The following is a 17,585-nucleotide window of genomic DNA, read 5'->3' on the forward strand; positions in this document are numbered from 1 at the left end:
GCAGCCCACTCCTAGACCTCCAGCCAGGGCAGGATTAATTTTTTATTTGTAGCATTTATACCTCGCTCTTTCCGCTGTTAGCAGGTTCAGTGCGGCTTACAAAGTATAGTACAGAGTTACAATGTAGGTTTAGTGCGGTTTACAAAGTGTGGTACAAAGTTACAATGTCTGATACAAAGTATCACAGAAATAACATAATTGTATAAAGTAGGGCAAGAGGAAGAGATGTGGGGGAGAGTTTAATGTAAGGATAATGCTAGTGGTGTGGATTGGGTTCGCGAATTAAGTTGGGTCATTTGGATAGGCTTGTTTGAAGAGGTAGTTTTTCAGCAGCTTGCGGAAGGGTAGGTGTTTTTGGTTGTTCGGATGTGTCTGAGTATGGAGTTCCAGAGTTGGCTGCCTATAACGGAGAAGTTGGATGGTAGTAGGTTTTGTATTTGAGACCTTTGCAATTGGGAAGGTGAAGATTGAGAAATGTTCCAGATGATTTGGTCCCGTTTCTGGCTGGAAGATCGACCAAACTGTTCATGTAGCTTGGGGCTACTCCAAGGAGGATCTTGTGGATCAATGTATGGACTTTGAAATGTATTCATTCTTTGATAGGGAGCCAATGGAGTTTTTCACGGAGTGGGGTTGTGCTTTCAAATCGTGGTTTGCCAAAAATGAGTCTGGCTGCTGTGTTTTGGGCAGTTTGGAGTTTTTTCAGGATTTGGGCTTTGCAGCCAATGAAGATGCTGTTGCAGTAGTCGACATGGGTGAGTCCTGTTGATTGTACGAAATTGCGGAAAGTTTTTTGGGGGAGGAATGGTTTAACTCTTTTCAATGCCCACATTAACCTTTTGATGGGCCCTAGGCAAACAAAAGCATTGCATCCCCCCTCCCATCGAAATATACTGTATTTTTCGGACCATAAGACACACCGGACCATAAGACGCACCTAGGTTTTAGAGGAGGGAAATAGGAAAAAAAAAATTTTCCTTTTTCCCTCCTCTAAAACCTAGGTGCTCCGGTGCGTCTTGTCCGAGTTCGGGATCGCCCTCCCCTACTTACGTGACGCGATGTTCCCTGGTGGTCTAGTGACGTCGGGGCAGGAAAGAGCCCCCTCTTTCCTGCCCAGCGCGCTGCTCTCCGTCCTCCTGACTGGTTCCTGACGGTCTCGGCAAGATTCAAAATGCATTTTGAATCTCGCCGAGACCGTCAGGAACCAGTCAGGAGGACGGAGAGCAGCGCGCTGGGCAGGAAAGAGGGGGCTCTTTCCTGCCCCGACATCACTAGACCACCAGGGAACATCGCGTCACGTAAGTAGGGGAGGGCGATCCCGAACTTGCTACCTTCGGACTATAAGACGTACCCCCCCATTTTCCTCCCAAATTTTGGGGGAAAAAGTGCGTCTTATAGTCCGAAAAATACGGTAAATGCACTAGTAAAAAAGGCCCATTTCTGACACAAATGAAATGGGCGCTAGTAAGGTTTTCCTCTGAGTGTGTATGTTTGAGAGAGTGTGTGTGAGAGTGACTGTGTGAGAGAGAGAGAGAGTGAATGTGCAAGTGTGTGTGTGTGACAGAGAGAGAGTGAGATTGGGTGCGAGTGTGTCTGTGAGAGAGAGAGAGAGTGTGCGCCAGGGCCACCCCCTCCATCCCAGTTCCAGGGTCCCCCCTCCCTCCCGCCCTCTGAGTTCCAGGGTCGTCCCCCCTCCCTCCCTCTGAGTTCCAGGGTCATCCCCTCCCTCCCTCCCTCCGAGTTCCAGGGTTGTTGTCCCCCTCCCTCTGAGTTCCAGGGTCGCCCCTCCCTCCCTCCCTCCCTGTCTCCCTCTGAGTTTCAGGGTCCCCTCCCTCCCCTGCATTATGCTCTCTCCCCTGCATTCATCCATATGCAGGCAATGTCCTCTGTGCCCTGCCCCCTCCATCCATCCATGTGCAGCATCTCTCCCCTGCCCCTGCCCCTCCACCTCCCTCCGAGTTCCAGGCCCCCTCCCTCCCTCCCATTTCCAGGGTCCCCCCTCCCTCTGTCCCTCCGTCCCTCCGTCCCTCCCTCCCTCCCTCCCAGTTCCAGAGGGAGGGGGGGTGGAGAATGTTGGTGGAGTGATGTCAGCAGGTAGTTACGATCCCAGTGAGACACACTGGAATGTTGGAGGAGCAAATTATTATATTATATTTTAAAAGTACCACAAATGGGGCCCATGTACTTCTGACTGCAGTGCAGAGAAAAACCGCAGTAGATAAGAAGTGCTCCTCACTAATGTCTCCTGTTAACTACTAGAGCAGTGGTTCCCTATTTATGAGAGAGATTTGCATGCAGTAGAGGCAGTGCATGTAAATCTCTCTCATGAATATTCATTGTCTCAGCACAATATCACACTTAGGTTCACTCTCCATAATTAGTTGTACCTTATCAAATATATCAATAAAACAACCGTTTATAATGCAAAATACTCCTTTAATAATATATCAAACAACACAATACTAAATCCTTTTCAATATTCACATTGTTGCATATTCGCTATCTACATCTCAACATTCACACTCATTCAAACCTATCACACTCTTCAATACAGTCTTACATTACAATCGTATAACAGGATTTGTTTTTGTACATATCACTGTATATTTGTAATCACCAACAGTATCTCGGTCTTATGTGATGAATATTCAATGTCAATGTCTTTCCGCTTTTATTTTCACAACAATCACATAGCATGGCATGACTGGCACTACATCTGGACTCACGATTCTCTTCTTAACTCACAGTCCTTTATTTGTGTCTCGATGCCAAAATATCGCTACTCCAATCGGGTGATTCACCAGTTGTCAATCCCCAGTTCTAATCAACTGTTATAGTTGTCAACACTGTTATCAACAATGTTTCCACTTGGGTTATTTTTCAATTGGTAGTCGAATAACCACACTAGTACCCGACATGATCACGTTTCGCTATACATACAAGCATCTTCAGGGGTCTCGTGTTCTAAATGAAACAACAATGTATTTGTACAGCTTAAAATCAATCTTCTACATGCCCACATTCATACATAACTTAATCAAATAAATAACAATACAGATTATTCATAGTAGCTTTCCCGCTGTTAGCAGGTTCAGTGCAGCTTACAAAGTATAGTACAGAGTTACAATGTAGGTTTAGTGCGGTTTACAAAGTGTGGTACAGCTCTTCAAGGTGGTTAGGATTTTGACAAACCAGCGATGCGCCGGTGAAGCTGCCCACAAGGACGCCCACACATGCACATAGCTGGCATCGGGATTTCAGAGTTTAAATACCCCCCCTAAATGTTCAGCCATTCGATTTCTTTATTTAACCCACCTGGGGTCACCGTATTCCAACGGAATATCAATCGCTGTTCCTTCCTTAATAGCATTAAAGGACTGTTACCAACCCTGTCAGATTTAATTTGATCTAACACTATAAAGCGCAACTCTTGCACTTCATGTTGACAGGTCAGCCAATGAGAGACTAAAGGAGCTTCCTGTCGAACTGTCCAAAGATTACTTAAAAGTTGAGCTATTCTAATCTTAATTTTTCGTGTGGTTAGCCCAATATACCATAAACCACACGGACATACCACCCCATATATGCAGTTCATTGTATTACAATCAGTGCATCTCAATAAACTGAACTTTTTGGCTGAGTGGGGGATGTTGATTTCATTAACTTCCATACTAAACTGACAATAAATGCAATGGTTACATCTACGGTGACCAACTTCTATCTCAGGGTCCACATATTTTCTCCTACCAATTGCTAATTGTTCTCCCAAATTCATACCCCGGGAAAAAGCAAAACGAGGCATATTTCTAAACACTGTATGGATTCCCAGAACCGGCCAATGACGACGTATAATTTGCATGATCTCATTAGACGACCGTGTATAAGGTAATACACCTGTCAAAGGTGTTTCTTTCATCTCCTCATTTTCTGTTGCCATTATGATAATTGAATGCTCTTTTTGCTGCCTTTTTTAATAGTTTTGTAGAGTAACCCCTTTTCCTGAATCTTGTGATCATTTTATCTGCTTGCCAAAAAAATTCTTTGCATGAACTACATAATCTCTGAACACGGAGCAAATGGCTAGCTGGAATGCTATTCTTCAATGCATTACGGTGATGGCTATGATAATGTAAAATAGTATTCCGGTCTGTATCTTTACGATACACCTTGGTACTAAACTTATCATGTTCCCAAGTAATGGTAATATCTAAAAAGTTGACTTAATGAAATCCGATATGATGTACAAATTTAATGTGTTAATTAACTGAATTAAGGTATTCCAAAAATTCCATCAAATTAGTTTGAGAACCATGCCATATTAATAGAATATCATCAATATAACGTAACCATTTAGTCACCCCTGAAAAATATGGAGATCTATATATGAACTGTTTCTCCATCTGATCCATGTACAAACACATAACTGTGGGGGCTACAGTAGCTCCCATAGCCACGCCCTTTATTTGATGGTAAAAACTATCTTGAAACTTAAAGTACTTATGAAAAATCACTAATCCTGCCATACTTTTTAGCAGCTGAATTTTCGAAGCAGATAAAGGTAACCCTTCTAGCAATTTCTCTATCATCTGTACTGCCTCCGTTCGCGGAATATTTGTGTACAGTGCTGTGACATCTAATGTCACCAAGCATACACAATGTTCTGAGGGTACCTGAATGTGTTCCAATATTTCCAACAAATGGCCAGAATCTCTGACATATGATGTAATAGACTGCAAACACAGGCGTAGATGGAAGTCTATGAACTGAGACAACGTCTCAAACAAAGAAAAACAAGGTTTCTTCTTCTTTTTTTTTTAAACAACCTCCTTCACTAGTGACAGGAATAAATAAAGGTTTCCCTCAGAGGCAGAAAAGGAGGGAAAAACAAAGTTCTCTTTTTTTTTTTTTTTTTGTAAACAACCTTCTTTACTAGTGACAGGAATAAATAAAGGCTTACCTCAGAGGCAGAAATTCAGATATACCTACCACCACAGAAGAGGGGAGACAAATTACTCCATGCCACAATCAACCATCACCCTACTATAAAGACAGCCAGGGGAGGTAGGGGAGGGAACCAGGGTCACTGGATATCACCCTAGCTGGCAGATGAGGAACTCAAGACCACTGAGTATCATCTAAAACTAGCCCCAACAGGAGCACACCCCTGGCTCCACTGTCACCAGAAGAATCTGGGACAGGAGCTACCAGCCAGCAATCCAGAGCAGCTGCACGATCCGTCCATCATCCGCTAGGAGACAGAGAAAATACTGAACATTCCAGGCTGAACGATACCCTTAAGGGGCGGTTCACTTGTAACTATTTTCTCTGTCTCCTTCCGCTGGTAGATGGACACAACCCATTAGTCTGGACTGGTTTGGCATGATTAAAGGAAAGAAATTTATCAGGTAAGAACATAATTTTTCCATACACATTTTTCTACCTTTGGTGTCCGGTCATTTTGTTATTTGGTGATTATGCTTGTTGCCGCCTCCAATTTCTGCTTTCCTCTGTCTTTTCTTAACTTTCTTTCCAGGGTCTCCAGTCCATCTACTACTTCATCTCTCCCTGTCTGTTTTACTTCCACTCCTACATCCATCCCTGACTTTAATCATTTCCTTTCAATTTTCCTTCATTTAGTTTTCTGCTTCTCTATCTGCTTAGACTTCATTCATTCTTACTATCAGGGTTTCAATCTTCCTTCTTTTGTTTTTGTTTTTTTTTACTCCACTTACAGCTTTCCCTTTAGGCTATTTTTCTTATTTTATCCAATACTTCTGGCTCATAAACCAATCCTTTCTTTACCCAAGGACACTGGGCCTAAATGTACATTTACAACATTTACGTGCACATTTTAAGGGCCCTGTTTACTAAGCTGCGCTAGAGGCATGTTAGTGTTTTTATCGTGTGCTGTGTAGGCGTCCACAATATTCCTATGGGCACCTACACAGCGCATAATAATTTTATGCATACGCTAAAAACACTAGCGCACCTTAGTAAACAACGCCCTTAATGTTTAAATGCTAGTTGCTGATTTCAGCAGAATAACAGAATAGAAAATAATTGAAAAGTAAACACAGCAGGTGCAAAGGTTTGGACACCTTTCTGGTAGATTAATTACTACTTAAAAAAAATGTTAAATAAGACTGAAAGGGCAGTGTTTGCTATGGTGAGCTAGCGTTTATAGCACACGCTAATGCTAGAGACACCCATCGGAATATATGGGTGTCTCTAGCATAAGCGCGCTAATTTTTAGCACACACTAAAAATGCTAGCGCGCCTACAACACGGCTTAGTAAACAGGGCCCAAAAGGTTTAAAGAACAATTCTATAAATGGGAAAGGGAAATGGGACTTGATATACCGCCTTTCTGAGGTTTTTGCAACTACATTCAAAGCGGTTTACATATATTCAGTTACTTATTTTGTACCAGGGGCAATGGAGGGTTAAGTGACTTGCCTACAGTCACAAGGAGCTGCAGTGGGAATTGAACTCAGTTCCCCAGGATCAAAGTCCACTGCACTAACCACTAGGCTACTCCTCCACTAGCAGCATTCCATGTAGAAGCCTGCCCTTGCTGATCAGCAATGCGGCCGCGCAGGCTTCTGTTTCTGTGAGTCTGACATCCTGCACGTACGTGCATGACATCAGACTCACAGAAGCAGAGGCCTGCGCAGCCGTGTTGCTGATCTGCAAGGGCAGGCTTCTACATGGAATGTTGCTAGTGGAATAGCAACATTCCATGTAGAATCTCAAATAGTAGCAATGAATCTCAACATTCCATTTAGAATCTCAAATAGGGAAAAGGAAATAGGACTTGATATACCGCCTTTCTGAGGTTTTTGCAACTACATTCAAAGTGGTTTACATATGTTCAGGTACTTATTTTGTACCAGGGGCAATGGAGGGTTAAGTGACTTGCCCACAGTCACAAGGAGCTGCAGTGGGAATCGAACTCAGTTGGCACCTCAGGCTAGGCACCCCAGTGCTGTGCACTTATCCCCAATTCTGTAACTGGAACTTGGCGCCAAGATTCCGTTATAGAATACTAGCATAAAGTCAGCATTGGTACGCCCTCTTATGCCATGTCAATAGCAGGCATAAGTTGGTGCGCCAAATGACGTACATAGTTTATTGTATACTATAAACTTTACACCTAACTAGGAGACTCACCCATTCCCGCCTATCCTTCGGCCACATGTGTGCCCACTTACAGTTAGGTACTGTTGCACTTAGGCACTACCTTTTGGAATAGTGCGTAGTGCACGTGGAGAGGCATTTTTGATATGATGTCTAAGTCCAACTTTGGATGTTTTGCCAAAAAATGTCCAAAATCTGAATAGTAAAGAAGGTAATTTTCAAAAAAGAAAAACATCTATCTTTTGTTTTAAAAAATGCAAGGTTTTGTGATTTGGACGTTTTGTTTTTTGGTCCATTTTCAAACAAAAAACATCCAAGTGCAAAACGCACAAAATCAAGAAGGAGCCAGCATTTTTAGTAGACTGGTCCCCCTGACATCCCAGGAAAGCAATTGGGCACCCTAGGGGGCACTGCAGTGGACTTCATAAAATGCACTCAGGTACACATCTCACCATTGCTCCCTTATCTTGTCTGCTGAGCCCCCCAAAACTCGCTACCCCCAACTGTACACCACTACCATAGCCCTTATGGGTGAAGGGGGCACCTATGTGGGTACAGTGGGTTTCTGGTGAGTTTGAAGGGCTCACAGTTTCCTCAGAGGTATCAGCCTGGGTCCACCTGTCTGCACTGCACCCACCACTAGACTATACCAGGGACCTGCATGGTTTTTTTTTTTGTTACATTTGTACCCCGCGCTTTCCCACTCATGGCAGGCTCAATGCAGCGGGCAATGGAGGGTTAAGTGACTTGCCCAGAGTCACAAGGAGCTGCCTGTGCCGGGAATCAAACTCAGTTCCTCAGGACCAAAGTCCACCACCCTAACCACTAGGCCACTCCTCCACTCTAATGGACCCAAGTATAACATCTGAGGTTGGCATAGAGGCTTGCAAGTAATGTTTTTAATCACATTTTTGGGGGGTGGGAGGGAGTTAGTGACCACTGGGGGAGTAAGGGGAAGTCACCCCTGATTCTCTCCAGTGGTCATCTGGCCATTTAGGGCACCTTTTTGTGCCTTATTCGTTATAAAAACAGGTCTAGCTCAAAATGGCTTAGTGTTAGTCTTGGACGGTTTTGTTCTGTTCCATTATGGCTGAAAAACATCTAAGTGTTAGGAACGCTCAAATCCCACTTCTTCCAGGGCACACTGCAGAGGGAGTGCTAGCCAATGGATCCACAGAAACTGTACCCATTGCTCGAGTATTCCTGGATTGGGGTACCAAGCCTGGATACAGAGAAGAAGGCAAATGAAAAACATGCTGGTACCAATGCTGTGTGGAACCGACATGGGTCCAATGAACATTACCCTTGATAGCAGAGTCAGCATTTTTGCTATGGTGACCCATAGTCAGGCCAGGGCAGCCCAACAAGCAGAAGCAGCAGAGATCACTTCTCCAGTTCCAGATCCTGAGCCAGTCCTGGTGGAACCAACTGACCAAGTGACAGGAGGAGACGCTCCTGCTGCACCTGTTCTAAAGGTGACCTGGGCCATGAGTATGGAACAGCCTGACTTAATTGACACACCTGATGACCCTGATTTGTCAGGGTCACCCACAGAGACCCTTCCAGATATGGATACCGATATAGGACAGAGACATGCTTATCAGGAAGCACAGTGCTCTGACCCTGACCTGGAAGCCCTGAGGCAGAGGGTTGGTCAGCCAACCAATGGGACTGGTAAAGATCATAGCCTATAGAAAGGGGGCTTGTTGTACAGAGAGACTGATCCTGCTGATCCTAATAGGCCCTGGACAGCAGGCAAGCAGCTTATAGTAAAAAATCATTCGTGCTTCATTGGTATAGCGGAGAAAAGCCCTCAGAAACCAATGGTAAAATACCAAAGGTTTAGTGCGCAGTTATGTAATGTGTAAAGTATAACTCACACAGCGGTTCTATCATTGGGCAAAAACTCCACAGAACTCGGGCTGAATTTTTAAGCCTCAAAATGTTACCAAAGAAAATTCTTCACAAGCAGGAATAGAATCGTTCTCACGGACTAAACTTTTAAGCCTATTAAACAGCTCAGCATTTCAAGGTGCTAAGATAGGAAATAATATTCCCATTGAACTTTGTCAAATAATGTCATATTTGTCTTTGTAAGGCCCTTAAAACGTATTTGTTTTTAAATCAATGATTATAAATTCATTAGGTGGTTGGAGATTTTATAAATATTGTAATGAAATGGTCATTTTGTTGTAAGGTCCTTCTAAGTGGAAGACGCTACTACTACTACTACTACTACTACTATTTAGCATTTCTATAGCGCTACAAAGCATACGCAGCGCTGCACATAGAAGAAAGACAGTCCCTGCTCAAAGAGCTTACAATCTACTCTGTAAACCGCCTTGAACTTTCTGCTGGGAGTTATTGAGTATACAAACTCTAGATTAGATTAGAATGTAATCCGCTTTGCACTATTTGGATAAAGGTAGAATAAAAATCATATAGTACAATAATGCAATACAATACCTAGCACTTGTGCATGTACGTGTGTGCATGCATAAATGCTAGAAGTCTAAATATTTACATGTGTAATGCACGTGTACATTTGAGCACCTAGGCTCCAGAATTGCCCCAGTAGAGAATAATTCTACAAGAAGGGCACCAACATTGTTTTCACCTGAAAATGTATCTTGTATGCGCTGGAGCTATGGTACTGTCTCTCAAATTCTACCACCGTCGAGGCAGGACCGGCCTGTACCTAGCTGTGATTTTTGGATGGTTCTAGAGAATGAAAGTAAGATTGAATCCAGATAAGTTGGAGTTTTATGAGCTAGAAGGCATAATAGCTCACCGGTGTACCTGAGATTGAGAGTACTTCCTTTCAGCTTAGGCATGTGGTGAAAAACCTCTGTGTGTTTTCTTAGATGGGGATTTGTTACTTGACAAACAAATATGAGCAGTAAGGAGTGCATCATTTGCCAGCTTGCAGTTGCTTTGATGGATAAAGTTTTTGGTAGTTCATCAGGACTTGACTACCGTGCCTTCATTGTAACTAGATTGGATTATTACATCAGTTTGTACTGTGAGTTGCCAAAATATAAATTTAGTGTCCCAAACAATAGTGCTTTACATAAAGATACTTTTCTTCATACATATATATATATAACAGAAATTTATTTGGTTAGACTTTATAGCCAGGATTGCTAGCAGGCTATTCTTAAACAACTTTTGTCAAGCTTAATATGGGGATCTTCAGATACTAATGCAGCTCACACCATAGGAATTCAGCGTTCCTTATTCTAAAGAGAAAAAAATGGTTCTGGCGCAAATCATCATAGGATCACCCTCTATATATTTTTGTAATTATATCCATTTTAAGCATCTTCAGTGTCAAACATTTTTCCCAAAACATGAGTAGTAAAATGGCAGCACGTATCTTTTTGAATTGGCAGCAACTTTTAGCAACAGGAGAACCTCCGCCGACTTGGCCAGGTTTCGCCAAACTTCCTCAGGGAAGAGGCTCTCTAAAAAAACAAAAAAACTATCAAAACCTGACATATCACTAATAGCAAGAAATCTCTTAACTTATCTTCTTACTGCGATATAATAAACTTCCATAGCACTCACAGCTACGTTGTATTCATGCTCCTGCAAAAGAGAAAAATGGCCGTGGCGTCTCAACGCGGGCTCAAGCTTTAAATAGACTACAGTTGATCAACAAAACACAACTTGTGATTGGACCAAAAACCTGCAAAGGTGACCAATCAGATTAAAGACCACCAGTCAATCTCTGAGTTCAATCCCTCAGGATGTAAGGTTTGTAGTTGGAAAATCCAGCGCTGTTCTTTATAATTCAATAACTGGCTGACATTCCCACCTTCCCACCCCAGCTGCATGTGATCTATAATCCTCCATTTAATTTCACATAATGAATAATGAAACTCTAACCAGTGTTGGACCAGTGGTGCTGTACAAACTTGATTTTTAATCCTTCATTTATGCTCATTAAGATGAGCCTTTACTGGTCGACTTGATCTGCCAGTATAAATGTTTTGGCAGGGGCATATGATTGCATAAACTACATTACTAGTTAAGCAGTTGGTAGATGAACGTGTATAAATCGGACGTGAGGTGGTAGAATATTGCCACATAGGTCCTTCAATAGTTGAATCACACCACTGACAAGAACCGCATTTGACATGCCCCAAACTATCAGAGGGATTGCTATCATAGTCCAATCTTTTATAAGTGAGCAGTTCCCCTATAGTTTTATTGCGCTTACGCGCAGATTGGATGTTCCAAAAAACAGTCATAGATTTGTAGCATGCGCCAGTGAAGATGAATGCTGGCGTTGATTTTAGAACTCAAAGGAGAGTATGGTATCACTGCTGTTAACTTATCTTCTTCTTCTTTAGATCGGTATTGTAATAATAGGTCCCTCTGAGAAAATTTCACTATTAAATAAGCTTTTTTCACAATAGACAGGCTGCATCAGGGAATTGTAGACACACAACTAAATCAAAATATACATATCAAAGTATAAATAATATGAATAAAATACAAAAGCATTAACATCAAATCAATGTTCAAACTATAAAAGCATGCAAAAATCAGCATACAATAAATAGAACAAACTTTCCAACGTTAAAATCATCAAGAAACCACAAAAAATACGCTAAAAGAAGGTTAAGAAAAAGCATGAGACGTGAACCAATAAAAACATACCCAAAGAACCACTAATACAGATACTGAATATCCTTCTTTAACAGACCAAAGTATATAGTAACATAGTAGATGACGGCAGAAAAAGACCTGCACGGTCCATCCAGTCTGCCCAACAAGATAACTCATATGTGCTACTTTTTGTGTATACCCTACTTTGATTTGTACCTGTGCTCTTCAGGGCACAGACCGTATAAGTCTGCCCAGCACTATCCCCGCCTCCCAACCACCAGCCCCGCCTCCCAACCACCGGCTCTTGCACAGCGTATAAGTCTGCCCAGCTCTATCCTTGCCTCCCAACCACCAGCCCCGCCTCCCAACCACCGGCTCTGGCACAGACCGTACAAGTCTGCCCAGCACTATCCCCGCCTCCCAACCACCAGTCCTGCTTCCCACCACCGGCTCTGGCACAGACCATATAAGTCTTCCCAGCACTATCCCCGCCTCCCTACCACCAGCCCTGCCTCCCGATCTTGACTAAGCTCCTGAGGATCCAATCCTTCGGCACAGGATTCCTTTATGCTTATCCCACGCATGTTTGAATTCCGTTACCGTTTTCATTTCCACCACCTCCCGCGGGAGGGCATTCCAAGCATCCACTATATAAGATATATGGATCAAAATATCATAATAGGAATATGTAAAACCAGGGCTTTTTTTGAAGGGGTACTTGGGGGTACTGAGTACCAGCACTTTTTCCATTGTCTGCTAAAATTGACCCCATGGTCCCCAAGTTTTAATGAAAGAGGTCAAGCTCTACACACCAATTCTGCCTTGCCATAGATTCTGTGTCTGTTTGCAGGGGGCCTGGCTATTGTGGGGTGGGGTCTCGATGATCACCCCACCCCTTAAGGGTGGCCTGGCATTTGAGTACCGGCACCTTTTTCACTAGAAAAAATGCACTGTGTAAAACAGAACTGAAAATGTATCAGAGGGAACACAAACCTAACAAGGGGATCAAGCAACACTTCCCCTGGCAAGTAAAACAGGTTTTCAAGACTGCCTAAAAAAGGAGGGGGGGGGGGAGGGAAGGGGCTAACAATCAGCAAGTGATACCTCTTAATAAAGCTTATTTAGGAGACGAAAAAGCTTAAAAAGTACGAGGAAAGAGATATTCTACTTACCAAAAAGCAGCTTCCCACTTCACTCTCAAGTAGAGGAGTGTGGTAGCCGTGTTAGTCCACTCTTAAGGTTATCAATAGAAATCAAACAAAATAAAACATGGAAAAGAAAATAAGATGATACCTTTTTTATTGGACATAACTTAATTCATTTCTTAATTAGCTTTCGAAGGTTGCCCTTCTTCGTCAGATCGGAAATAAGCAAATGTGCTAGCTGACAGTGTATATAAGTGAAAATATTCAAGCATTACTATGACAGTCTGACAGGGTGGGAGGATGGGGGTGGGTAGGAGGTATGCATGGGCACATCAAAGCATATCATTGATATTCTAACAGGATGGGTGTGGATAGGTGAGGGGTGGGGTGATCAACAGAGACATACAGCTTTATGGTTTATAATGGGCTAAGAACCCCAGATCCTTGTTAAGTCCTTTCTGTTGGGTGTTAAAATATTCAATCATTCTGACTTCACTCTCCAAACAGTGAAACAGCCATGATGAAAAACAGGACTGATTATATACTGACTGTCGGGGTTAAAGATGACTCAAATGGCTAAGTAAAGTAGTCTAATTGTACTCTCAAATTCAATCCTGAATGCATGTTTATGTCATAAAATGAAAAATATTACCAAAACAAATTGTTTAGTCAACAAATAGCGATTCCACTGAAACTTTAAAAAGTACAACGGCAGATAAATCCAGCTTGTACGCTATAGCATTTTTAGAAGGGCACAGATAGTAGAAGCTGGATTTACCTACCTTTTTACTTTTTAAAGTTTAAACAGAATCATTATTTTTTGACTGCTTTCCCCCTTTTTAAACAATTAATTTTGGTAATATTTTTCATTTTATGACACAAACATGCATTTGGGATTGAATCTGAGAGTTTAATTTGACTAACCTCCCTGTTTACTAAGCTACACCTTGAGTATTGTATGTAATTCTGGTCGCTGTATCTTTAAAAAGATATAGCAGAACAGAGCTGTTACTGAATCTGGTTTATGTTGTACTGTTATGTATTTTGTGGTAAATTGTGTAACTTGGTTTGAATTGCCTTTAATAAAAAATGTTGAAACTAAAAAGATATAGCAGAATTAGAAAAAGTTAAAAGGGCAACCAAAACGATTAAGGGGACGGAACTCCACTATGTTGCTTCCTTGCATAGAGACCTCTTGGGGAATCCTATGGGGAGCAAGATCCAACAATTCTTCCAAACTACATGAGAGAGAAAGCTCACAATTTCACTACTGTATAAGGAAATAATCAAGTGGCAACCCCCCAAGGACTTTGAGCTCTTGAAAACCTCTCGGGAGCGGGAGGTGGGATCATCACTGAGGCTATGGGATATCTCTAAATCAGTGGCCAGAATACCTCTGCTGGTGTCAGATGCCCGATTGAGAGAATGTGCATACAGATGCATTTATAGAGGATATGTGGCTCCTTCTCAATTGGTGCATATGGGTGGGGGTCAGGGTTCAGAGTGCCTTAAATGTGGGAGGAGCCCAGGCAATATATTACATATGTTTTGGGGATGCCCAGCTCTGAAGAGGTTCTGGGTTCAAATTTGACGATTTTGGGAACTGAAGCTGTGCGTTCTTGTGATGGGGACGATAGAGCAATTATTGCTGGATGTACCAGGGGCTTTTGGAGGTAGGAATCACTTTGAGACATTAAGCCTCCATAAGATGTGCTTAGTAGCTAGAAAATGTATCCTCCAATACTGGACTGTCAAAGATCTCCCGGCTTACTGGCATTGGAGGAACCAGCTACATCTGTTGATATCTTGGGAGGCTAGAGATTCTAGTTTTCCCAGAGAAGAAAAACTACTTTTTTAGCAATTTGGGGTCCTTACTTGCAAAACCTCAGTCCTAGAGGACGCAGCTTACTCCTTAACGTAGGTTGAACTTTCCAGGAAGATTCGTTATGGGTTCCTCAGGTTCCTGGGTGGGTGGGGAGATGTAGAGGGGGGGGGGTCATGGGGGTGGGGGGAGGAGGGGAGAAGGGAAGTTGGGGAGGTGGGGTGGGTTGGCATAGTCCAGATTTGGATTTGGAGCTAGATAGTTTATTGAACTTTTTCCAAATTCAATTTATGTTTGACTGTTAGGTATGTGGTGGTAATTACATACTTTGTTGGTTCTGTTCTTAATAGAACATGTTGGTATGATAGTCGTGGGTCTGGCAAGGGAGAAAATGTTTTAAAATGGTCTAGCTGCTGTTCAGTATTGTGTTTGTTTTTCCACCACGTGTGTAGCCGGTGATATCTGCTAAATGGAAGGTACTGTTATGGTTTAACATGTTTATTCTTCAATACAATTGTTTTAAACATAAGGGGATGGAACTCCTCTTATATGAGGAAAGCCTTAAAAGGTTAGGACTCTTCAGCTTGGAAAAGAGACGGCTGAGGGGCGATATGATAGAGGTCTACAAAATACTTAGTGGTGTAGAATGGGTAAACGTTAATCAATGTTTGACTCTTTCAAAAAGTACTAAAACTAGGGGGCATTAAGGAAGTTACATAGGAGCCAACTTTTCAAAATGATTGGGGGTGTTAAACCAGTGACGTAGTCAGACCTGACATTTTGGGTGGGTCCAGAGCTAATATGAGTGGGCACTGTGTATATAGAGGCATATTTTCAAAGCACATACAATTAGAAAGTTTAATAGTAACCTATGGAACTCTGTATGTCTAAGTGCTTTGAAAATGAGCCCCATAGGTATATAGGTAGGTAGCAGAAGCATAATAAAGTGCCCCTTTTACAAAAGCTTAGCACCCCACCCCCACCCCCACAATCTAGATCAGTTATTCTCAATCGTAATGTTCATGTAGGCAAAACACTGAATGCTGCAGTCTGTGGCACAACAAAAGAAGAGCCCAAATATAATTTATTTTAGTTTTGTAAAAAAAAAAAAAAAAAAGGGACATGAAAATATACTACTACTACTACTACTTAACATTTCTAGAGCGCTACTAGGGTTAAAATATAAAGTACTTTTAACAGAATTTACTTTTATTTCAACAATTAATTTTCACCAGCTAATAAACTATTTTTTTTCAGAACTGTTAACATTTGTCTACTCTTCAACACATCAAAAACTGCATGAAATAAAGCCCCAGATTTCTAACTAATAAGAAAAATCACTGTCTATGTCAAGATTTGTTTCTACCTGCTGTGGAATCTGTAGCATACAAAACATAGCTAGAATGTTTCTTCTTACAGCTTTCCATAGGAACAATGTATTCAAATTCTAGTATCACCTCATTAATAGCAACAAAAAATCCTTTCACTGCCAGGTACTTTGTGAAGTAACACTAAATCCTGCAGAGGCTTCTCAGAGCCTTTGTTGCAAGCCTTAACATCAATTCTAGTAACAAAGGGACAACCCTCATCAATTACAGAATAAGAATAAAGGATCAACAATTAGAAATTGTCCTGTAACCCGGCATCAGCCCTTCCCTTTCCTTCCCTTTTGAACCCACCCAGGGCCGGTCTTAGGCCGAGGCGACTGAGGTGGCTGCATAGGGCCCCGCGCTTAGGGGGGCCCCGCACGGCGCGCCTCAGTCAGCCTTGACCTAGTTTTGCCCGCCCGGGGATCGCTGCCGCTCGTCCCAACTGCCCGCCCTCTTCTCTCCCCCACGATCGATCCCTTTCCTTTTTTTTCTTTTAAATTTACCTCCAGTCTGGCAGCGTCAGTGAAAGCGCTCCCAGTAAAAGCGCTCCCAGTAAAAGCGCTTCTCTTCGCTGTGTCCTGCCTTCTTCCGACGTCACGTCGGAAGAAGGCGGGACACAGTGAAGAGAAGCGCTTTTACTGGGAGCACTTTCACTGACGCTGCCAGACTGGAGGTAAATTTAAAAGAAAAAAAAGGAAAGGGATCGATAGTGGGAGAGAGAAGAGGGCGGGCAGTTGGGGCAGGGGAAAGAGGGACATGGATGGGATGGCAGGGCTCAGGGAGAGAGGGGAATTGCTGGATACATGGGTGAATGGAGGGGGGCAGGGGAGAGAGGAACAGATGGGAGGGCAGGGCCCAGGGAGAGGAGAAATTGCTGGAAATGGAGGGGAAGGGAGAGGGGAGAATTACTGGATCTGGATGGAGGAGGGAAGGGCAGAGAGGGCCAAGGATGGACTTGGATGGGATGGCAGGGCCCAGGGAGAGGAGAAATTGCTGGAAATGGAGGGGAGGGGAGAGAGGAGAATTGCTGGATGTGGATGGAGGAGGGAAGGGCAGAGAGGGCCAAGGATGGACTTGGATGGGATGGCAGGGCCCAGGGAGAGGAGAAATTGCTGGAAATGGAGGGAGGGGAGAGAGGAGAATTGCTGGATGTGGATGGAGGAGGGAAGGGCAGAGAGGGCCAAGGATGGACTTGGATGGGATGGCAGGGCCCAGAGAGAGGAGAAATTGCTGGAAATGGAGGGGAGGGGAGAGAGGAGAAATGCTGGATGAGGATGGAGGGCAAATTGTTGAATTTAAGGGCTGGATCGGAACACTTTGAAGGCAGATGCTGAAACTGGAGAAAGGATAGGGACAGGGGGCTACAGATGGTAGACAGAACACATAAGGACACAGGAGGATGGTGGACATGGTGAGAGAAAAAATATCAAACGGAAAGAAGACACTGCATAAAACAGAAGACACTGGGACCAAAGCGAATAGAAAAACTAAATGATC

This window comes from Microcaecilia unicolor, chromosome 4 (assembly GCF_901765095.1).
Source record: "Microcaecilia unicolor chromosome 4, aMicUni1.1, whole genome shotgun sequence".
NCBI lineage: Eukaryota > Metazoa > Chordata > Amphibia > Gymnophiona > Siphonopidae > Microcaecilia > Microcaecilia unicolor.